At 43.1% G+C, this 24087-nt stretch overlaps 1 long non-coding RNA gene across 1 annotated transcript; it reads right to left on the bottom strand.

The window, feature by feature from the left end:
- Positions 1 to 388: 388 nt before the first annotated feature.
- LOC137548624 (uncharacterized) lies at positions 389 to 22694 on the bottom strand. The gene is made up of 5 exons (XR_011026726.1): positions 22638 to 22694; positions 17084 to 17190; positions 9419 to 9547; positions 8615 to 8744; positions 389 to 1031 (listed from the first exon to the last, which is right to left on the bottom strand). It is a non-coding gene; the product is annotated as an uncharacterized lncRNA (long non-coding RNA).
- Positions 22695 to 24087: the final 1393 nt, after the last annotated feature.

Genomic DNA, 24087 nt, shown 5'->3' with positions numbered 1-24087 from the left:
TTAGACATGAATAGGATAGGTAAATTTTATTTCGGAACAGTAGACAACACATTTCACAGCTTAAAGAAAACCTGAACTGAAATTAAAAGTCAAAATAAACATACACAAGTCATACTTACCTCCTGTGTAGTCTACTCCTCAATCTCTTTTTCCTCTCCTGCGTCCTGTTTGTCCATTGTGATCAATGAAATTCTCCTTCCTCCATTTTGAAAATGGCCATTACCACATACCAGCTTCCTGGTCAGCACACCGTTAAACTGTAATATCGCCCACCTGAGCCATAGGGAAACATGGACACATCAGTTGTCCTCTCAGCTGTAACTGACAGCAACTGATATATTTCAGTTCTGACAAAACATTGTCAGAACTGGAAGGGATCATTGTCAGAAGAAAATGGTGAGCTTCTGAGAGGAACTGATGGCAAGGTAACTATGTAATGTTCATTTGAAGATACCTCATGTGTTTATTTTAAATAATTTTACTCAGTATAGGTTCTCTTTAATGTTGCTTCATCAGGGCACTAATCTGCGCAATATTCTCTGTGTGAAGCCTGGGGCGCCAAAGGATTGGGTTTTATGCATCAGGCTCATTGAAAACTACAAAATAGATCAGATCATCTAGTGATGTGAACAAAACATCACCTGACAGTAAGCTCTGCAACATAGAGGTTCAACAATGTCTTAATATAGTACTTTGGTGTACTTAGTGAACAAAACATGTGACACATTGCTCAACATTTTATGAATATCTGCAAATTAGCTAAGCCACTTGACTTCTATTTAAAACAAAAATAAGCCTTAATGCTAAACTTCATACAAATATTTATGCAGAAAGGTCCATAAGAAGCTGTTAGAGCCAGCTGGTGTTTTCAGAGCCGGTTATTGACCACTCCATTTTCTGTGACACTGTGATGCACACAGCTGTTGTTGATGCCCCATTGTTCTGTCTTTATTCTGCATGTCCAAAGAATTTTTGCTTTCTTGTTTACTGTCATCACTCTCGTCTACATCACTTCGAACATCATTACCAAGCTGCATATAACAAAAAATGAACAATCAGTTTACATTGCTAAAGTTGATGTATATTGTCACAGAGAAGGTGACAAGGGAATAAAGCATGATAGAAGAAATAGCCAATGCTTCAAGGTGACACATTTGTGTGAGAAATTCATGTAGGGAACACTGTGTGATGCAAGTACCCAAAGAGAGATATTGGTGATGTGCTTAGACTCCTGGTACCTCTGCACTCTTTGGCACTCTAACATATAACTTATATAAGTCCACATTTGAGTCAGCAACATCAAGGAAGTTAAAATAGCTCTTTATTATTTAAAAAGGCATGATGTCACTATATCCAGCAACAGCCACGTTGTTTCGGATTAACTGCCCTTCTTCAAGCCGTACAGTAGACATCACAAATGCCAAATGCTTCCTTGTCGTAAGCTGCCAGCCAAAAACCCTGCCCTACGTGGAAGTACCTCCCAAGGTGGAATGTTTAAAAATTGGCTGAAACAACAATGATGCACTCAGCAGGGTGAAGGGACAACAATGCATGAAGACCCAAAGTTGATACAGAGTTGCTATATTTTCAAGAGGAGTGGCATAGTGCCCTAAATACAACATTCTCACCCCTTCCATGGGAAAAGATGTTCCTCCTGGCACAAAAGACATCACTGAATGTCTTAACTCAAGAGCAAAATGATAAATTCTTGACCTCCTGGTATAGAACCCTGCTTAAACTTCACAAGATATTCCCCACAGTTGAGCCTAAATATTGGAGAAGCTTGGATAGACAAGACAAGACAAATAACATTTATATCACGCTTTTCTCCTGGCGGACTCAAAGCGCCAGAGCAGCAGCCACTAGGGCGCACTCTATAGGCAGTAGCAGTGTTAGGGAGACTTGCCTAAGGTCTCCTACTGAATAGGTGCTGGCTTACTGAACAGGCAGAGCCGAGATTCGAACCCTGGTCTCCTGTGTCAGAGACAGAGCCATTAACCATTACACCATCCAGCCACCAGCCTCGGGAGACATCCTACACATTATGTGGAATTGCCCTGGTGTTAAACCATATTGGAAACAGTTTCATGACGTTATAACTAAAATCTGGTGTGAGTCACTTCCATTTAAACCTGAAGTCTACTTACTGCATGGTTCCTCCTACTCTCTAAAAAGCTATAAAAGATCTATCCTTCCTCACCTAATAAATGCAGCACCTGCTGTGATCCCAGCTTTGTGGAAGGACACTTCAAAAAGTGGTTTCTCAGAATTGAGAAGATCAAAGAGGTTGAGGAGATGATCTATATTGCCAATGATAAAATCGATATGATCTCTCGCGTGTGGGCTCTGTGGTACGAATTCCAAGATTCTCCTGAATATAAGTTAGTAATGACTCTCCTGGTCTGAAGTAAATTCAACTTCGTCTGCTAGTATGTTCTCTTTGATGATGACTTGCTTAGCAATGAGCACTTGCTTTGTTCTCAGCTGGCGATTAGGTTCCTGACCAATTGTTCTGAGCTCCTCTTCTTTTGCATTATAATATTTCTGTTACTCTTTTTTTGTTTTGCAAAGAAAATTCATATATAATGGTGTAACTTGCATATGACTATGTATTTTTACAACCTGTTTCTGTGTATGCCTCTAACATAGTCCAATCCATATCACTAAGATTCTGTGAACACTGTTTGTATTTGTTTTTGAATTTGTGAATTTTCATATTTTCTACATGGGTACGTATGTCATGATATGGCATCAGCTTGTATTCTGCTGTTACCCTTTTTGATCTCAATACAATTATTATTGAAACAGAAGACCCAAAGTTAAAATGTTGATGTCTTCACAGGACTGGTAGTGCATTGCATGTAATCAAGAGATCTGTCTATGTGACTATGGCCTCAATTCACTAAGCTTATCTCCTGTCTTTAATAACGTTTCTAGAGTTATCACCATGGTGATGAGGCATGTCGTATTCAGGAAACATTTTACCTCAGGCAAACCTAAAGTTAACTCTTCTGTCTTTACGTTAACTCTTCAATCCTTAAAATAACTCCAGAGTTAAAGACAGGCTGTTTATTAACTGTGTGTGAAAATAACTACAGAAGAGGTAAATTGACTACAGAAGAGGTAGAAGAATTTCAGACACATATCTTGGGATGGCACAGATTTATTGATGACATCTTTATGTTGTGGGGGGGTTCCCAGGAGGATTGCACTAGGTTTCTAGCTGCTTTAAATAATAATACTATGAACATTCATCTAACCAGCCATATTTCATCTACAGAAATCGATTTCCTCGATATCAAAATCAGGATTAGTGCGGAGGGTCAACTCAGCACGGATCTCTTTCGTAAGCCAACATCAGTGAATTCTCTATTACATTATCAAAGTGCGCATACTAAGTCCCTTCGTGATAACATTTCAACTGGTCAATTTTTGCGAATACGTCGTGTTTGTTCAAATGTTAATGACTTTTCTACACAGGCACGGGGACTGACGGATCGGTTCAAGGACAGGGGCTATCCCAAGAAGGTTGTTTCTCAGGCATATCGAAGAGCTAAAGATATGGACAGGTCTTCATTACTTCATCAGACATCAAAACCATCCAATCAGCTGGTAAGATTGAGCACCACCTTCAACAACCAATGGAGAGATCTCTATAGAATCCTTAATAAATCTTGGCCTACTCTTTTGTCTGATACAACTATTGCTAGATTTATCACTCCTAATGCCTCTATTACAGCTAAGAGATGTCCTAGCTTAAAAGACAGATTATGTTCAAGCCACTTTGTCGAAGGAAAGAAGAAATGCAGAGGACCTTTGAAAGGTAGCTATCCATGTGGGGAATGCAATGTATGTGTTTACATGCATCCCCAACGGGTTGTCCATGATACCTATGGGATTAGACAGTTCCACCTACATGGATATGTTAATTGTAAAACCAGGGGAGTAATATATACCTTGACTTGCCCCTGTGTGAAGATATATGTTGGGCAAACCAAAAATATGTTGAAAACCAGGATCCAACAGCATTTATCCAAGATTAGACTAGCTAAGCGTGATCTAGAGAATAATCAAGTATTAACATCAGTGGCATCCCATTTTCTTGCAGAACACGGTGGCAATGCAGCGGGCCTACGGGTCTGCAGCATTGACCAGATCAAATTAGGTTTGAGAGGTGGTGATTTGGTAGCCACTTTGCTTAAACGTGAGGCCAGATGGATTTACCAACTCAAGAGCATGGCCCCGCAAGGTTTGAATGAGGAGATCGATTGGACAGGGTTCTTGACATAATGGATATACTTATATATACCTTGACTTGCCCCTTTTTCTTTAACACAGGTATAGGGATGCTACTTCGATATCTGATCTTTAGATATCTGGACATAATGTCTTGGTCAAGTCAAATTGCTGTTGTACACTGTATATTGAGTGATACGTACATGTGTGTCCTATGGATATTTATATACCCACTGTGTTTGATGACCAATAATGTATTCTTTCCATATATTCCTATGTAGATCAATTTATTCCTGTCTGATGCTCATTTTGATGTATGGACATTTTGGGGACCTTGCCTAGGACCCTCTTTTGTGCTATGGCTATATGCCTTATGCCTGGACCTTTTTCGAACATCATATGGACTCAAGATTGCTTATACACACATCTTGGACTGTTTACTTGGTCAAATGAGACCCTTTGGACCTATTGCCCCCCCTTTTGAACTTTTGGACTGCCTGTCCCTTTAAATATTTGTATCAAATGTACAATCAATTACCTTGCCTCCTTTGGACCCCAGTATTTCCACACTTGAACCCCCTCTTTGTTAAGAGTTGTAAAAAATCCTTAAAAAATCCTTATATATTGCTATGCATGGATAATGAAATAGTAACATTTTTTTAAATGTATGTACTTTATCATCAAGCTATTAAGTATATCGAATTATGTGTATGATTGCATTGTCGGCTAAGCCATTGTGAGCGGCTTTGGGTCTGGCTCCCTCTGGTGTTTACTCTCTTGCTCTCTGGTGGCTGTCTATCCATCTATTGTCTCCAGGTTTGCCTGCTCACTATTGGCTGATGGCTATGACTCACCTTCCGGCATCTGCCGCTTGCGCTCCAGCGTGGTTCTCACTTCCTTACTCCTTACCTCGCTCTACCTCCCCTTTCGCGTTGTCACTTCCAGTGGACACGCGGAGACTTCTGGGGCGCACGCTTGCTCTCCATCTCTTCTATTTAAACGCCGATCTGGCGTTTGTCAGCATGGTATCCCTCTCCTCTCCTTCCAAAGCGGGGTGACGCCCGCGGAGCTTGCGGGACTGTCTTGAAGGGACTCCCTCATATCTGCAGCTGCACTGTTCCAGCCTCCTTGGTCTACCCGGGCTAAGTATTTCTCCTCCATTTTTTGCACTTCTTTTTCCTCTATGCACTCCAGAATATAGGCTGCCTCTGGGTGATTGGTTTATATAGCAGCCTCCTTGCTCATTTTGCACATGATATATGTCAGTATTGACAACTTGCACGTTACACTATATATGTATTGATGTGTATGTATTTGTGTTTATTTGTATATGTTGCCCTTTACTGAACCCGGGTTCAACCTTTTGTGTGCTCTATTTAGATGCACACTGAGGCAATTATTTGGGCATATATTGCCATTGTCTTGTGATATATATGGTGGTTTCATAACCTTACTTTTCATCACCTATATGGACATGATTGTTTGCAGCTGCTACTACATACGCCCATTTGGTCGGTTTTAATTGTTTTTATCTATGTTTTTGACACTCCAATATGTCATATGTATTTGTAGTTATATATACAATTTGTGAATAAACTTTGTTATACTTTTGAGTGGTGCTAGTCATATGGGCTTTCTTTTTCTTAACTTTTGCATCTGTTTCCTTTGAGCCCTGGCACACTCTCTTTCTAGTGTTGCGGACAATACATCCCTTTTTTTCTACAGAAGAGGTAACTTAAGTAATGAAGAGATAAAATAACTCTCTCACTGTGGGGAGGTAAGTTTTCTCTTGCCTTATTATCTCCAGCATGATCTTAGTGAATTGAGGCCAATGTCTGTGTCTATGTGACTGGGAGATTCTATATACGTGAAGAAGCTTTATTAATGGGTAAATATACTGTAAGGGCTGGTTCAGACGGACGCTTGCAGAGCGTTTACAGCCAGCGTTCAGGGCTTGGTGTTAAACGCTCCCATTCAAGTGAATGGGAGCGTTTGTACCAAGCTTTCAAGCGCGTTTACACAAACGCGGCGTTTGGGTCCCGATTTTCCCTGGCGTTCAAGGAGCCCCTGGAAGCTACATGTAGCTTCCAGGGGAGGTTAACCGCGACGGCTAATGTCTCCCTAGGGGAAGAAAAAACGCGACCGCATCCAAACGCACACGAACGCTGCTGAACGCGACGCCAGCAAACGCAACGCCTCCAAACGTCCGTCTGAACCAGCCCTAAATTTAATGAGTAAATATAAGTTTAAATAAAGGGATCTCAATTAATTTACAGTGCCATTTTGCAACTGTAGAATCAGCATGCATAATATCAAAACACCTTATCCAAGCAGAGTTTTGTTACAGACTTTTGTAGTTTACTATCAGTATAAGCCCAGTGTAGCAGCTTATACCAGTGTTTCCTAGAAAGGAAATTGACAGCCTGGAATGTCAACACAATTTCCAGGGGTGCCACAGCTACCTCCCTCACTGTAACATTGCACATGTGGAGGAAGATGTTGGATGGTTATATATCGTATTTTCCGCCATGTAAGACACGCTTTTTCTCCCCAAAACATGGGGAGAAAAAGTCCCTGTCTTATACAGCGAAGGCAGGGAACTTATGAACGCCCGCTGATACGAAATGCTGATGCACCGGCAAATCGCGGATTTGCAGTTGGAGATTGGATTGGTTTCACAGTGACATGCATTATTTTTACAGGTGCAAACTACAATCTTTGTGGCTCTGATGATGTTGATTCAGCATCTGAGGACTGGGTGCCCATTCTGACACCTACCTTAACCTACCCTCATAACATTAACTCCTTCCTGTGGCCAAAGGTGCAGTAATAGATGAATGTCAACAATCAAATCCACCAAGATCAACATGGGCATTTCTAGCCTTTCTGTCACTCCAGCCAAGAAGTCCTGTGTCACCCACTGTGTCACATAAACCATGTGCCGTAAAGGGTAGGTGCATTATACAGGGAGTCCCTGAGATACAAACAACCCACCAATCCTGTCGCATTTTGTTGCACACCCCTTCCTGCACTTCCCCAGATTAGTGTGTAAATGCAGAGTATAGTGCAGCAGAAACTGTGCTCTCACCTCTCCGCTGGAGTCCAGTGCTATGCTTCCCCCGTCTGCTCACCACTCACCCTAGTACCCAGCATCTCCTGCCGCATGTAGCGTGATTACAAGGTACATGAGTGCAGACATCAAACCAACAAACTTTGATCCCGGTAATACCTTTAATGACTAACTGTACATGGTTTATTGCAAGCTTTTGAAACGTTAAGTTTCTTCTTCTGGCATTATACAGAACTGTATCAGAACCGAGATTTAAAACGTCTTATTATTCGGTTCTGATACAGTTCTGTATAATGCCTGAAGAAGAAACTTAACATTTTGAAAGCTTGCAATAAACTATGTACAATTAGTCATTAAAGGTATTACTGGGATCAACGTTTGTTGGTTTGATGTCTGCATTTCTTCTCCTCGACTAACACTAGACCACACTTCACGGTACATGAGGAGAGTGAGGTGCCAGCACTAGAGGGAGCAGAAAATAGACAGTATGGTCACATAGGCACAGCACTGGACTCCAGAGGGGAGGTTAGAACACAGCTTCTGCTACACTACACTCTGCCTTTACACACTGGACTGGGGGAGCACAGGGGGGACAGGAAGAGATAGTAGGACAAGGGGACAGAGAGAGGCACAAAGGGGGACAGAAGGGGGCACAGAGGGATGCACACAGAGCTGGATCATCTACAAGGCAACTTAGGCAGGTGCCTAGGGCCTGGAGAGAGTCTAGGGGCCCCGTTTATGCTAGCCACTAACAAATCTTGCCAAATCTTGCTAGGTGGCCATCAAGAGTGGGCCACCATTTAACCTTAATTCATCTCTGGACGCACAGGGGGGAAGAGGTGCCACAGGGGGACTGAAGGTGGCACAAAAAGACAGAAGGAGACACAAAGGGAGACATAAGGAGGCACAGGGGGACAGAGGGACACAAAGGGGGGCAAAGGTGGCAAAGGAGGACTGAAGGTGGCACAAAGAGACAGAAGGAGGCACAAACACCATGGGGGAGTGGCATAGTTAGAGGGCAGTGCATAGTTTGGGGGTGGGGATTAATCAGGGCCATGGCACCTCCCAGGACCAAAGACACTCCAGGCGCCTCTGAAGACCAATTCAACCTATATGAGGAATAACTTTTTTGTTTTCATCCATGAGTGGCCAGACATGCAGGTATAGACATTTGTAAGCATCTAACCCTCTTACATCGCATCAACTTCCCTGCGGTCTATCTTTCACAGACTATTAGATGATATATTTAGATCGCTGACTGTTGTCGTCCAAGGACTTTTACAGACCATGACAAAAATAAATTCTTACCTCTCCAGTTAGTATGAACCTATATGCCATTAGCAATATAATGCACGCCCAGAAGACATGAAGTATTTTGGAGAGTTATTGGAAGGGCTGGAAACGTAACATGGAGTAGTACAAAGCGCTATAGATGATCCTGGAAAACATTAAAATATAGGAAATGTAACATTATTTAGAGTATATTTATACTTCTAAATTATTCTGGAGAAATACTGAGCTCATAGTCATGCAATTCATTGGTTTATAAACAATTTTAAGATTTCTTAAAATGCAATGCAATTACACTGACTTTTGGACACACCCGAGCTTGCAACGAGATAAAAACATGGAACACCAAGAGCTCCAATGGTGTAATATGTACTGGTAAATGGTTACTAGATAGAGTAAATATTAATACAAACCAGGGTTACCATTAGGCAACCACTGTAAAGGCAGGTGGGGAGATTTTCCTGACCCCACTCAGGAATAAGAAGTCACTCTCTGTAGATGAGAAAAAAGGGGGTTCAACCCTCCACCCAGGGTGGACTCAATATTATGCAGGAGAACAGAGGCGCCAAAAGGATAAAAGGAAGCTAAATGAGCTTAAAAACCAAATTCTTGGTAAATAGAGGAGGTAGTGGTGGACTTACCTCCTCCAAGTAGACACACAACGACTGTAGTAAAGACAGCCAATATATTTTATTTATGAACTCCAAATATGCAATGCGTTTCCCAGGTTTAATCCCGCTTCATCAGGCAATAACAACAGAGCAATAGCATATGTGGTCAGTAGAAGAGCCAGGCACCTCTGTGACAAAAATAAACTCTTACCTCTCCAGTTAGTGTGAACCTATACACCATTAGCAATATAATGCCCGCACAGAAGACATGAAGTATTTGGAGAGTTATTGGAAGGGCTGGAAACGTAACATGGAGTAGTACAAAGTGCTATAGATGATCCTGGAAAACATTGAAATATAGGAAATGTAACATTATTTAGAGTATATTTATACTTCTAAATTATTCTGGAGAAATACTGAGCTCATAGTCATTCAATTCATTGGTTTAAAAACAATGACTTGTAATTATAATCAGTTATACATGACTACTGTAGAGATTTCTTAAAATGCAATTACACTGACTTTTGGACACACCCATTCATCTTAAGGACCACTTGGCTATGTTTACCTCATAGGACAAATTCCCTCTGCTTACCCTGCATTTGGCATGTTTTATGTGTCCTAGTTACATTGCAGATTTGATATGTCTCAGACATACTTGCTCGCAGTAAAGTGCTAATTAAGGGGAAATTCTGCTGTTATAAAAAAAATTGTCAGGTACATTGAATCTCCAGTTCTCCACTCACAGGAAAGTCTCATTCAGCCTTCACTGTGACCAAGCTGAAACCAAATATACTGTTATGAAATGTATTTACATTATGTACCATAATTCTCTGAAAACAAGGTATACTGTGATCTCTGACCTAAGTGAACAGGCAATCTCAGCACGCAGCAAATGTCTCAAGTAAAGGAAGAAGCGTCCTGCTGTGTGCTTGGCACTTCTGTGTCAGCTACTGTATTATACACTGTACACTGTATTAGAACAGCTGGAAACAGATCATTATTATGAGGTAAAAATGGTATTTTGACTTTATTAAGTAAACTAACATACACTATTGTACTTGTGGATGGGGTAGGACAACAAATCTGCAAATATCTCAGAAAACTGGCCCTACATTTTAACCTCCCTGGCGGTTAATTTCTGTTTGGATTTATGAGTTCAAAAGCGGTACATTTTTTTCAAGAATTTTAGGCCTCCAATTCTTAAGTTATAACTCACCAAAATATATCAGAATAAAAGCCTGGTAGACATTCTGCAATAAAAGACTAGAACACAAAATTGTTCAAACAATTACATTTATCAATAAACTGAAAAATAGCGAAACTGTACAAATAAGGAAGCAGATTATTATACAATATATACAAGTATACCTAATTCACCTCCCGCGAATGGTATATTTTTATATTTTAATTATCAGTGGTGACACAATAGCCTTTGCTCAGCAAAGGTTCAACCAGAGACAGCACAGAGGATGTCGCCACTCCGTAGTTGTTGAACCTGGGGTTGAACTTGGTGCCTTTGCCGGTATACAGTATTGTATACCAGATGTAACCGGTTGACGACTCACATAGCATGTATGATTTTATGCCAAATTGGGCCCGCTTAGATGCTATGTATTGGACTCAACTCAGCCTCCCCTTATAGGCCATGAGACTCTCATCAACACTTATGTCCCTCTGGGATACATAAGTGGTCCGGAAGTTGTCAACAACAAGCTGATACACCTCCCAAGTTTTCGCGCACAGTGGGTGGACTCCTCGAAGGTTTCGTTGTTACTGAAGTGCAAAAACTTCATGATCAAGCTAAAACGATATTCGGACATCACGTAAAAAAAAGGGGGTTAGCCATCATTTTATTGGTAGACCAATACCATTTCTGCAGGGGCTTCCCCGCCACCCCCTGCAGAATAGTTAGTCTGAAAAAGAGCCAATTGTCCGGTTTGGTGACCGCCTTCCATGTCCTGCTCCTTAAAAAGTGCCCTTGAGGAGCACTCAGTTGTTGGGTGGCATAGCGGTTCATCTTCTCCACTATTATTTCAATGACTGTGTCAGTGAAAAAGAGCTGCAGGTAGGCCAGGTGGTTGTGCTCACAGTCTACCTTCAGTCCAGGCTCCCCAGTAAAAGGGAAATGTGGGAGCACTGGCAAAGGCTGGATAATGTCAACGGGGCACCAAATGCGGACATCACTGACCTCGGTGGTGATACTCCATCTGTCACTACCTGGGTCAGATGACAGATCTCCAGGTGCGTTGCTGTCACTCGAGTCCGCCAGTGACTGCAGATCGCTGTCCTCAAACCCCCCCAGCGCTTCCGGTGTGAGACGCCTTCTGGAGGCTGACACCATAGCAGATGACAGGCAAGCAGAGGTCGGTGCAGGTGGCAGGCAGAGAGTAGTCAAATCCGGGCAGAGGTCAGGGCAGGCGGCAGGCAGAGAGTAATCAAAATCCAGGCAGAGGTTGGTACAGGCAGCAGGCAGAGAGTAGTCAAGATACATGCAAAAATCGGCAACAGTAAGGCAATCAAAATCCAGGCAAAAATCAGTGCAGCAAGCAGAGAATAGTCAAAATCCAGGCAAAAATCTGTAACAGGTAAGCATAATAGTAATCAGATAAGCAGATCACACAGATCACACAACCACTTAGCTCAGATGCAGTTGAGAACCAAATGGCTACATTGCATTGAATACAAATACCCTTGTATCCAGTACAATGCATAATTGGGTCAATCAGCTTTAAGAATTTATTTTTAACTACTGACATCATTTATTGACAATTTGTTGCATAAAATGTGACTTAGATGAATTAATTTTTTATATTCTAATTATTTTAAATGTTGTTTTATTTTTTATTATTATCTTGCATGTGTACAAATACCTCTGACTGATAACCCATATTGCTACTGATTCTTACAAAATATTCTTGCCTAAGGGCCCTTTTACACTATAAGGCTAATTTCATACTGGGGTGTTGTACTGCATTATAATGTGAAGCAGGCATCAACATGGAAACGTGAACATATATTGCTGCTGTAGTCATGCACTGTGCACGTCAACATGTGCGATTCTAGCAACTCACTATATGGACTGTGCTGTAACGACGGTATAATATGCAAGTTGTGAACTGTCCATGGACTCTGAATTGCACCACATTACAGTGTGCAAAACAGTGTCCATTCCAACTCAAGCTGTTACTTTGAAAGTAGCCTTTTTGCACAGCACATAGGAAAAATACTGTATACAGGTAGTCCCGACTTACAAACACACAACATACAAATAAACTGTTCAAAAAGACCTTGCCGTTTTTTAGAAAATTGATAAAAAAAAATCAAACAATAAATGTTTTTTAAACTTGGTAAAACGACATTTTGCTGTGATACACTATGCTACAAAGCGAGTCCTGTATAAACATTTCATTCATTTTAAAGCAAACCTTTGATCCAGCTCCCTGACCTTCTGGAAGTTTGCATGGATTACATGAAATCTTTTGTATTTTATGTTAAAATATCACATTGTGTTCATCACTAGGACAAAAGGAGGCACAAAGGGGGGCAGAAGGAGACACAAAGGGGGACAGAAGGAGGCACAAAGGGGTATGGGGTAGACGTGGTACAGAAGGAAACAGTGGAGGCAGAGGTGGCACAGAGGGGGGCACTGAAAGCACAGGGGAACAGAGGTGACACAGAAGAGGTACAGGGGACAAAGATGGCACAGTGTTCCAACTTAAGAACAGATTCAGGTTAAGAAGAAACATACAGTCCCCATCCCATTTGTTAACAGGGGACTACCTGTAATTCATTTTCCTATGCACTTGCTCTTTGATTTTTGGAGTGGTTGCAAAGTCCCATTGAATAGAACTGGTCGGCATTGCTTAAAGGACTTACGAGGCGAAATTACTAAAAAAAGTAAATTACCTGCCTCATCTTTTAAGGCACAGAGGACGCCGTCCGCGCCCTCCGTGCCGATCCGCCGGGTCCCCCCGCTCATTAGCCTCCTGGGCCAGCTGCCGACCCACGGCCCGGGTCGGGCTCTCCTGCCTCTCGCAACATGGCCGCTTCCTCTGGCCGCGGCTGCCCAGTCCGCCTGGCCGCGAGTGCGGCTGCGCAGCTCTAGGGCCAACCCCCCTGATCCACGCTACGTAGCCATGTTGCGAGAGGCAGGAGAGCCCAACCTGGGCCGTAGGGTAGGCAGCCGGCCCGGGGGGCTAATGAGCGGGGGTACCCGGCAGATCGGCACGGAGGGCGCGGACGGTGTCCTCCGTGCCTTAAAAGATGAGGCAGGTAATTTACTTTTTTTAGTAATTTCGCCTCGTAAGTCATTTAAGACATGCAGCATGCAGTGTGTTTGCCAATTGCAGAGAATACAATTGCATTATAGGTAATGCTGTACTGGCATTTACATTACCAAAGCAGCATTCTTGTGATTTACAGACTGCATGTGTTTAAAAAATAAAAGCAAATGCATGTAGTGTGAAAGAGCCCTAAGCCATTACAGGGGCAATTACATATATCGTATTTTTGGACCATAAGATGCACAGTGGGGAGAAAAAGTAATTGCATCTTATGGACTAAATACAGGGAGGCCTCGACTTACCAATGCCTGCTAATATGAACCACTGACCCACTGGAATGATAGGGACTCCCTGTAGTGTGCCGTGCAGCGTATTAGCAGCTGAAGCGACACCTGCTCTGGGCGCCAAATTCAATTACAGACGTCTTCTCTCTCACTGCTTCCCTCTAGTGCTGGCTTCTCCTGATGGCATCATTGCATGCGACCAGCACTAGGAGGAGCCATAAGAGAGAGGAGACATCCATGATCACTGCAGGCTGCCGGAGCAAGTGAGCTGCTGCTTCTGTTCTGGTACACTGCACTTTGCACAGAGGAGCACAGGGGGAGGACACAGGGGCATGGAGGACACCACAGAGGCATAACAGAGGACACAAGGGGAATGGAGGAGGACACAGGGGAACGGAGGAGGACACAAGTGCCCTGAGGACACAAGGGGCATGGAGGAGTACAAAAGGGGCACGAAGGAGGACACATGAGGACAGAAAGGGCACGGAGGAGGACACAGGCACAGAGGAGGATACAGGGGGACAGAGGAGGATACAAGTGCGAAAAGGTGGACACAAGGGGGACAGAGGAGGAAAGCAAAGGGAAAGGGAAAGACACAAGGAGGACACAAGAGGACACAAGGGGAACAGGGGATGACACAGGGGGGGGGGGCACAAATGGTACAAGGGGGACACGAGAGGTACAAGGGTGACACAATCGGAACATAGGACACAAGGGTTGGGACACAAGATGTACAAGGGGACATACTGATTTTTTGTCGTCTAAACCTAGGTGTGTGTTATGGTCAGGAGCGTCTTATGGTCCCTAGAATTTTGTGATACTCTAAATCTTTCAGCAATGAAGTATTTAAAACGATCAAATAATGACACACTGCCAGCTATCCAACCCCAAGTATTTGTATTCCACTAACCTTTACATTCTCATATCAAGATTTCAAGCTGTATCAAGTCCACACATTTACCGTATATACTCAGCTTTAAGTCGAGAAATTTAGGACTGACTCAAAGTATAAAAGTGGGGGGTCGCCTTATACTTGTGACAGTCCAAAATTTCCCAACTTATAGCCAGGAATGGGGGGGGGGGGGGTGTAACTCTTTCCATTTCCGAGCATTGCAAAGCAGACAGCTTGTTGAAAAGTCCCCCTCCCTCCCTCCATTACGCTACAGCTATTAGCTACGGCTGCCGATGCCATGTGACTTCATGTATCACATGACATTGGGAGCCATAGCTGTGCGCTCATGCACACAGCCTGGCGTGAGTACAGGCAGAGGAGAGGAAGCTGCGCTCGGATAGACGATTTAGTGATAGCTTCTGCTTCAGCAATTAAACAGAGGGGGGAGAGACAGAGAGAAGAGGCCCCTTTGCGTGGCGGTGGGACGAACGGGGGCTTTACAGCAAGCTGTCTGCTCTGCACTGCTGGGAAAGGGAGACAGGGGACACCTGTTGCCCACAAGTCACCACACAGACAGGGAGACACAGGGACCACACAGCCAGGAGGAGACAGGGGCCACACTGCTAGAGGGGCCACACAGCCAGGGGGACACAGGGGCCACACTACTAGAGGGGCACACAGCCAGGGGGACACAGGACCACACTGCTAGAGGGGCCACACAGCCAGGGGGACACAGGACCACACTGCTAGAAGTGCCACACAGCCAGGAGGACACGGGCCACACTGCTAGAGGGGCCACACAGCCAGGGGGAGACATGACCACACTGCTAGAAGTGCCACACAGCCAGGGGGACACAGGGCCACAGTGCTAGAGATGCCATACAGCCAGGAGGACACGGGCCACACTGCTAGAGGGGCACACAGCCAGGGGGACAAAGGGCCACAGTGCTAGAGATGCCACACAGCCAGGGGGACACAGGGCCACACTACTAGAGGGGCCACACAGCCAGGGGGACACAGGGGCCACACTGCTAGAGGGGCCACACAACCAGAGGGACACAGGAGCCACACTTCTAGAGGGGCACACAGCCAGGGGGACACAGGGGCCACCAGGGGGACACAGGGTCCACACTGCTAGAGGGGCCACACAGCCAGGGGGACACAGGAGCCACACTGCTAGAGAGGCCACAGAGTCAGGGAGACACAAGGTCACACTGCTAGAGGTGCCACACAGCCAGGGGGACACAGCCAGGGGGACACAGGGGCCACACTGCTAGAGGGGCCACACCACCAGGGGGCCACAGGGGCCACACTGCTAGAGGTGCCACACAGCCAGGGGGACACATGGGCCACACAGCCCTTAACTGTGCTGTATAGACTTATATTTGAGTAATTCAAAATTCCAGCTTAAGAGGGTCAAATATTGGGGTCGACTTATACATGAGGTTGACTTGTAATTGAGTATATACGGTAAGTAATTTGAAGTTGGAGTTAATTACATAACCCTTATCCCAATAATTACATACCTCCCACACATTTAGCAGGTGCAAGTCCATTTTTTATAGAGTGCAAGCTGATACCAATTGGTTTCAATTTTGGATAATGACCCCCCCCCCCCCCCCCAATGTCCTGCCCAAAGGTGAGCACACTTACCGTACCTTTTGTTTTTGACTGGACTTTATTGGGCTTCCAGTTACCAGAGAGTAGTCAGCGATGCAGTCGCAATTAGATTGCCTTAAGGCTTTTTACTGCCCAAGTACAGTATATTAGTGGAGGCACTGTCAGATTCAGCTAAATGGGGGAATTGAATTGATCTCACAAATCTTTTACAGCCTGCAAAATTGTTCTCTTCATGGCACTTGACTAGCAGTTTCTGTGGGGAACAGCTAGACTTGAGATTCTCACAAGAATGGCAAACTGAGGAACTAATCATACATTTGTGGATAATATTAGGTTATAGATGAGTTCCAGAAATGTTTCTTTACATATAAAGCACGGGCAGTGACTGATTATGGGACAATTTCTATTCTTGTAGATTCCCTACAAAGCCTAAAGGCCACAGGGCACAGGACACAGAGACACATTCTGTATACAATGAGCAGCCTCTGTGTCCTTACAGTGTTCATTCAGGTCCCCTTCCCCCCCCCCCCCCCCCCCCCAGGCTCTGCTGCCCCCCATTAAAAAAAATCACGCTAGTCTGTTATTTAGCAACAGCCCCACAACGAGCATGCAGATCAGGTGCTCTGACTGAAGTCATACTGCATTAGCTGCATGCTTGTTTCAGGTGTGTGTTTCTTTACATATAAAACAAGGGCAGTGACTGATTATGGGGCAATTTCTATTCTTGTAGATTCCCTTGAAAGCCTAAAAACATGAAGTATTTCAAGAACGGTCAGAAATAATGTATGTCTTACCGTGAAAAAAGCAGGTACAGACGGGTAACGATGTAAACCAAGGCAAAGATTAGAAACAAGACATTACACATCCTCTTCCATTTGCTGTAATTGCAAATCTTGCTTAGCTAAGAAAGGGATATGTAGAAAAGATGAAATAATAAGTATTGGTGTCTTCATTTATTAAATATATGATCCTACCTTAAAGAGAACCCGAGGTGGGTTTGATAAATCTTATTAGGACACAGAGACACATTCTGTATACAATGAGCAGCCTCTGTGTCCTTACAGTGTTCATCCAGGTCCCCTCCCCCCCCCTCCCCCCCACCCATGGTTCTGCTGTCCCACATTAAAAAAAATCACCAGGCTAGCGACACACAGATTGTCGCTAGTCTGTTATTTACTTCTGCCCTGTCATTCAGCACTGCTCCACCGCATCCTGTTTAGTGCAGCTCCCCACCCGTGTCCTTTCCTTTCCCGCTTCTGTAAGCTTCCTTTATTCGGAAGTGGAGGCGGAGAGCCGCTCTATAGAGGAGGTGGGGGAGCAGCGCTGAATGACAGAGCAAAGGTAAATAACAGACTAGTAACAATCTGCGTGTCACTAGCCTGGCAATTGTTTTTAAACAGCAAAGCCTGGGGGGACCTGGAGGAACACTGTCAGGACACAGAGGCTGCTCATTGTATACAGAATGTGTCTCTGTGTCCTAATAGGATTTATCAAACCCACTGTGGGTTCTCTTTAAAGAGAACCCGAGGTGGGCTAATAAAATTAGAGAAAACGTAGGCTACCTGGTCCAGGGGGCTGAGCAGAACAGGTAGCCACAAAAATCGCCGCTCCTGTGGGCTGTACTGGCCCACTTTCACTTTCGTGACCTTTGGGTCATGACGCTGGAATGAGAGACTGTCTCTCATTCACAGCGTGCAGGGAGACTGGAGAGCGTCAGGGGGCGTGGCCAGGCAGATGGCTTTGGAAAACCTGCACGGATGCCACTGGTGTGCGTTTTAAACAGGGAATCCCTCTCTCCTAGGTTTACCTCCGAGATAGCAACAAATATTGTTGCTAATCTCGGGTGACCATAAAGAGCTGGTTGGCGGGGGGGGGGGGGGGGGGGGGGCAGAGTGCGGCAGTGTGGGGAGGCATGTCAGGAGGCAGAGAACATGCCTCTGTGTCCCATCTGCCCCCCGTGGAACCACCTCGGGTTCTCTTTAAGCAGTAAGAAGTCATATTCCATTATTATGGCTTTGTTAAAGCAAACCTGTAATGGGAACAGAGAGTCAAATTTAAATACTTACCTCAGTGGTATAAAGACTCTGGATGGACCAAAGGCATCCCAGATTGTCTTTGAGCCCACCATTCCTGCACAGAACCCTTTTCTTCTTGTGCTCATGCTCCTGGAATGCATTCCGGACTGGGAATGTGCAAGTAATGTCCACACAAAAAAAACACTTGTGCATAGGGTTTTCCCTCTGTGCACGAGCACATCATTCTACCGGGCATGCATGGACCTTACTCGCACATGCTCAATCCAGATGTGCTCATGCAAGGTGGTAGTGCGGCCACAAGAATTCTAGCACTGGAACAGTGGGCTGCAAAATGTTCTAGGAAGTCTCTGGACTATCCAGAGGATTCCCACTGCAGAGTTAAATATTTAAGTTTATCTTTATGTTCAGCTTCAGATACAGTTTAAAGTTGTCATACTCTGTCTGGGTGACTGCGACCTGGGAGTTCTTGGCATTACACAGTTCAGTGCCAAATATGGGTACTGGCCCAGCATTCCTTGCTGGTTTCTCTGGTGAAGATGTGTAGTAGGCAAGCAGGAGTTGATACCAGTTGATCAAAAAAATCAGATGAAGTGCCAGGGAGTGTGCAGAGACAAAATCAGGATGTAACAGTTAAAGGGAACCTAAACTGAGAAGGATATGGATTTTTCCTTTTAAAATAATACCAGTTGCCGTACTCCTGCTGATCCGGTGTCTCTAATACTTTTAGCAACAGCCCCTCAACAAGCATGCAGATCGGGTGCTCTGACTGAAGTCATACTGCATTAGCTGCATGCTTGTTTCAGGTGTGTGATTCAGCTACTACTGCAGCTAAAGGGATCAGCAAGACTGCCAGGTAGCTGGTATTGTTTACAAGGAAACATCCATATCCCTCCCAGTTAAGGTTCCCTTTAAACAACAGCAGGAAACAACTTATGATATGGTGGTTAGTAAAAAGTAGTCAGCAAGCCAGGTGAGGTATCAGGGGGCAGGCGGAAGTAAAATCGAGACAAGGAGCAGGACATGCAGGAATAAGAAAACAGCTCAGGAGTCCAGGGCAGAAACTGGGGAAACAGAAAAAAACCTTGATGAAAGAGCTCTGATGAACAAAAAGTACTTACAGTATATAAGCTATGACTCTCCCAGATCCACAACAGGTGGTGTTGAAGCTCATTAAAGCTAATGAAGCTAGTAAAAAGGCAGCAAGTCCAGAAGCAACACTGGGGGAAGGAACCAGGTATTTTAACAGAGCCTGGGGCTGAGATCAAATCCAGAAACTATTGTAATAACTATTCACCTCTGTCCCTTCTCAATCTCAGCTCAAGGGTCTCTTCCTGTACCTTAGTAGGGCTCAAGAAGAAGGCATCAAGTTATGGCCATTATTTTCTAGCTTTTAGCAACTCAATTTTTCTCTCCATATCAAATTTCATGTCTTGTCCATCTAAATATATGATGGGACTGCAGTCAAATCTGGACCCATCATGCAGACTTTTCTATCAACCTGTATCCACTCTTCCCATTAATTCTCAGCATGATCTGACTTTAAGCCCAAAAGTTACACATCCACTGCTTGTTTGGTGAGGTTTTTGGTCCTCTCTTGCTGTTGTCAATATTTTTGCCTCTGTCAGCCTGCTGCTCTATCTCTGGCTCTGCTTAGATCTACTCTAGATAGGAAAAATCTACAGCCCAACATACCTTTCACAGTGTCTTTGACAAGAAAGGGGTGGACTCTCTCCCACCTTATCCTATATATGACCATCACATGAAATCGTTTTTTTGGGGGGCGGAAATGCACTTTGGATGCATTTATCTCTTGAATGAACCGCACGCTCTCAAAGTATACAGTGATAAAAACCTGAGAGGTTTCATTTCTCCTTCTATGTCTCCTGCAAGGGCTGGTATATGTTTTTGTTGAAGAGAAGATCATTGACTGATGTACTGACTTCTGGGAGCTCATTTCTGCCGGAATCTCTTCAGATTCTGAGATCTGCTAGATAGAACCTTTAGTTAACTGGATCTTCATGGAGCTTTAATATTGTAATGATATGAGAAGGAATGAATGGAAAACTGCATTTTGGACATTTTTGACACACCCTTTGGACTCTATAATGTCATGACCCCCAACCAGCATTTTGTATCTGATATTTTCTAAAATGTCATTGACATGTACAGTACATGACAGTCTACTTGGATGATCTTATTTTTTCCTTGTCTGTCGATGAACATATGTAAAGAAGATTAGAAATAGACAGCAATTAATTTTGTGAGTCTTATAATTTTTCACAAAATGTGAATGTGTGGGTCCTCAATAAAGGTCCAGTAATTATAACTAGCTAGCTTGTAGGAGGCAGTTCAACTATTCACCAAATATTCTCTGCCATGAACTCACCTCTCATTATGCCAACCAAACTTTATTTCACCTTTTGCTGGTCAGCTAAACTAAGTCTGTCTTCAACAATAATCTATAACTGTAATATCTGGTACTAAGGGTAAGACAATGCATAAAACAGCCTAACCTCATGTTTCGGGAGAGCATCATGGTCCATAATACCAGAAAAGTAACTGTTCAGTTTGTCACCTGTTTCGTCACAACAGGTAGAACTGGAAATACTATGAAGGTAAAGTGTGTCAAGAGGTACCTTTTGATAGTGACACAGGGAGCAATCATGTAGTGAAAAGACAGTGGACAAGGGTAAAACACATCAATACACGTCATATTACAAAAACTTCAAGACATGTTATGTTTCATTTATCGGGAGCATGAGGTCAACTTAGTCTCTCTGCTGGTGCTCTCATGCACAATAATACTTACTGCATGACATTGGCCTATTGTAGTGCTGTCAGTCACATACTTTTATAAATGCATACAGATGAGACCTGTGGTTATAAAGTGTAAGTTTACCTATCCTTAAAGTTATCAAGTTATTGTACTGATTTTTGGTGTTACATTAGCCAGTTTCTTAAGTTAGTTCTGTAGATAGTTGGAATGCAGGCACCAGCAGTCAGCTTACCATATGCAAGCTAGTCAAAAGATACTACAAAGTAATAGTTACAGAAACTGGGCAATGAAGCAAGGCCCAACTAAAACAATTGTTTGGACTGTACAGAACTGTAATCACCCAATTATTTGCAAACTGTATAACATAAAGAAAGGGAAAAAGAAAACTGATGATAGTGTACAAAGTATAGAAGAAAGAAATAATTTATTTTGTAATCAATGGGACCCCTATTGTTCACATGAGTTTAGAAATGAACATCAAGTAATACTGGGCAAGTGGCCATGGCATTGCATCATTTTGTAAAGGGCAGCTATTCCTGGTGAGACTCACAGCTGCTATTTTTCTCCTCTTGTTAGTGCAGTTGCCAATGTCAGTCTGTGTACTAAGAACCAAGCAAGTGCTGACTAAACTTCAGTGCTTCTTTAAAGGGATAACAATACTTTCCTGTGAAACATGTCTCCATACTGTAAACGTTTCAATTGTCCTATTATATTTATAGTTAGTTGCAACTATACTTGTAACTGACATGGAGAATACAGCATACATTTTTTATATTAAATCTTTTAAATTCAATCATTTTTCTTGATTAGTTGTAATGAATGAAACATTAAAACCAATCCACCATACACTATTACATGTTTGTAAAAAAATAGATTAGAGTTTTCCACCACAGGCATTAATTATTGAAAATTCCACAAAAACAATACATTTTTTGTATCGGGGAAAAAAAAACTTTCCCTATACAATGGATCATTGTTATTGAAAAAAAATGAAAATCTAATGTTTTAGTTGAATTGTTTATGGCCACCTTTAGATATACAAGTCAGAAAATAGTGAGATAGAAAGGGCAAGTGGGTGTGACCCGGTTGAGCACAACTCAAAGATAATGAATACTATATCAAAATACTTTATTAATCCAAATATATAGATATCATTAAAAAGACAATAACATTATATACAAGTCGTCCCCTACTTACAAACAGGCTCTGTTCCGGGAGACTGAAAGTTGAATTTGTTTGTAAGTTGAATCCTGTGTTAAACATGGTGAAATGTGGATCAATGCTTTACTTTCAGACAACTCTGAATTTAGACATAGATTATAAATTATGTTTTTCGGTTGTGCTTTTAGGTGTTTTAAACAAATTACATCAGTTTATACAATACCGTAACTTTAAAGAGGAACTCCAGTGAAAATCTATATATATAAAATTGGATGTATGTATGTGTGTGTGTGTGTGTGTATGTGTGTGTATGTGCCGCGATCACTCGAAAACGGCTTGATTTGAACAAAACTTGGTACACAGATCCCTTACTACCTGGGATGATATGTTCTGGAAGTCAATGGAAAAAATGTAAAAGGCTGCCATTCGCACAGTAATCAAGCCAGAGTCCCCACACTTGGCACAGTTGGTCACTTGGTGACCAAGGTTACAAATCCAGGAAAAGTGGGCAGAGCATAAAACAGCCAATCAAATTTCAGCCATTCATTTTAAATGGGAAAATGTAAACTGCAGCCATTCTTAGACTGTTAATCTCAGGGGTCTCAAACTTGGCACACTTGGTCACTGGGTGAATGCGATTAAGATTCAAGAAAGTGGGTGGAGCCTACAACAGCCAATCAAAATTCACCTATTGATTTTCAAGGGGAATAGTTAAACTGCTGCTATTCTTACATTGTTAATGGCAGAGGCTTCAAACTTGCTACAGGCGGCCATTGGGTGACTGGGGTTCAAATTCACTAAAGGGGCAGGGCCACATACAGCCAATCAGATTTCCTTGGTGGATAAACGGTTTCCATTCACACATTTTTGATGCCAGGAACCTGAAAGCTCACAAACTTAGTCATTGAGTGGCTGTGTGTCAAGGTTACATAAAGTGGGTGGAGCCAAAAACAACTTTTACTGGGAAAATATAAACTGCAGCCATTCTTACACCACTAATGGCAGGGTTTTCAAACTTTGCACAGTTGGTCACTGGGTGAATGAGATTAAGATTTTGGAAGGTGGGTGGAGCCTACAACAGCTAATAAAAATTAACCTTTTGATTTTCAAAGGCAATATTTAAGCTGCTACCATTCTCTTATACTGTTAATAGCAGATGCCTCAAACCTGGTACAGTTGGTCACTGGGTGACTAGGATTCAAATTCAAAAAGGGGGCGGAGCCACAAACAGCCAGATTTGTTTATTTTTTTAATGGGAATATACAAAGTATTGATATCAAGGACCCCAAAGCTGATAAACTTGATAATTGAGTGACTGTATGTCAAGGTTAGAAAAAATGGGCGGTGCCAACAACTAAATTTTTTACATGACAAGGTTCCCAAACTTTACACAATTGGCCACTGGGTGACTGGGATGAATATTCAGAAATGTGGGTGGAGCCTACAACATCCAATCAAAATTTACCTATTGATTTTCAAAGGGAATATTTACATTGCTACCATTCTTACACTGTTAATGGCAGAGGCCTCAAACCTGATACAGTCAGTCATTGGGTGACTGGGGTCCAAATTCACTTAAGGGGTGGAGCTACAAACAGCCAATCAGATTTTTTAGATTGATTTCAGCCATTCTGTTATTGGCAGGGTTCTCAAACGTGACACAGTTGGCCACTAGGTGACTGGGACTAATATTCAGGAAAGTGGGTGGAGCCTACAGCAGCAAATCAAAATTCACCTTTTGCTTTTCAAGGGGAATATTTACATTGCTGCCATTCATGCACTCTTAATGGCAGAGGCCTAAAATCTGCTACAGTCAGTCACTGGG

Source organism: Hyperolius riggenbachi, chromosome 1 (genome assembly GCF_040937935.1).
Source record: "Hyperolius riggenbachi isolate aHypRig1 chromosome 1, aHypRig1.pri, whole genome shotgun sequence".
Taxonomy (NCBI): Eukaryota; Metazoa; Chordata; class Amphibia; order Anura; family Hyperoliidae; genus Hyperolius; species Hyperolius riggenbachi.
Note: the sequence above shows the minus strand (reverse complement) of the source record. Positions and strands in the feature narration are given on the sequence as shown.